This window comes from Theobroma cacao, chromosome 5 (assembly GCF_000208745.1).
Source record: "Theobroma cacao cultivar B97-61/B2 chromosome 5, Criollo_cocoa_genome_V2, whole genome shotgun sequence".
NCBI lineage: Eukaryota > Viridiplantae > Streptophyta > Magnoliopsida > Malvales > Malvaceae > Theobroma > Theobroma cacao.
Window position 1 is genome coordinate 16,640,265 of NC_030854.1, and position 1,142 is coordinate 16,641,406.

Consider the following 1,142-nt stretch of genomic DNA (forward strand, 5'->3'; position numbering starts at 1 on the left):
AAGCTGCTGGAAGTTAGATATTTTTGCTTAAAGTTGATTGAAGTTCCATTTATTTACAAAAATACCATTCGATAATTGACTTTGCCTTCTTTCTTTCATTTAGTTCAACATTTTTTGCTCCTTTGATACTGAGACAAGGTCCATAATAGTCTAGAAATACTCGAGTTCACGAAAACTTAAAAGTTTAGACTCGATATGCAAAATGACCATTTTGCCCCTATTATGAAAATCATCATTATTTCTATTTTCTTCACTTATTTCATTATTATATACATCATTCATTTATTCCTTGGGCCTACTTACGCCTTAATAATATTAGAAAACCCACTTCTAGGGGCTCACTAAGAAAATGACAAAATTACCCCTAGTTCGTGTTATTACGTCTATTTCTAGTTACGTGTCTATGGAGGTCGAGGTTTCACATCATCGCTCTTAAACATTCTTAATTAACCTCAATTGGCATCCAATAAACTTTATTAGTCATAATAACAAAGTACGGGATATTACGCCTACAGAGTTTACATGGATGATCTCGATCAAGCCACATGTGTGATGTTGGCTAATTTGGCTCTAGATCTTGAAAAACAACGTGGAGTTATGAATGCCCTTGATATTGTCTTAAACCTTCGAGAAATGTTCGATAAGGAAAGTTGCATAGAAAGATTTGACGTTTCAAAGGAATTGTTCTGATGTAAGATGTCTGAGGGAAGCCCAGTAAGGCCTCATGTGCTTAAGATGATAGGATATATCGCTTGACTTAAGCAATTAAGTTGGGTTATGGATCATGATTTGAGCATAGACTTTGCACTTTCTTCATTACCAGAGAGCTATTCATAGTTTATGTTGAACTTCAACATGAACAAAATTGAGGTAACCCTTTCAAGCTTATTGAATATGCTCACACAGGCTGAGAACACCATTGCGAAGGAAAAGCCTTTAGTTCATCTTGTCTCTTTTAAGAAAAATAAAAATAAGAAAAGAAAATTTTGTAAGAAAGACAAGTGTGAAACCTTGACCTTCATGTTAAGAGTAGGATTAAAATATAATTTCAATTGGTGAAAAAAGGTGCATAGTGGGCTGTTTCTCTATTTGCATATGTTTTAGTTTTTCAAGCATATCTCCCACTACAAAAGTCCAAAGGA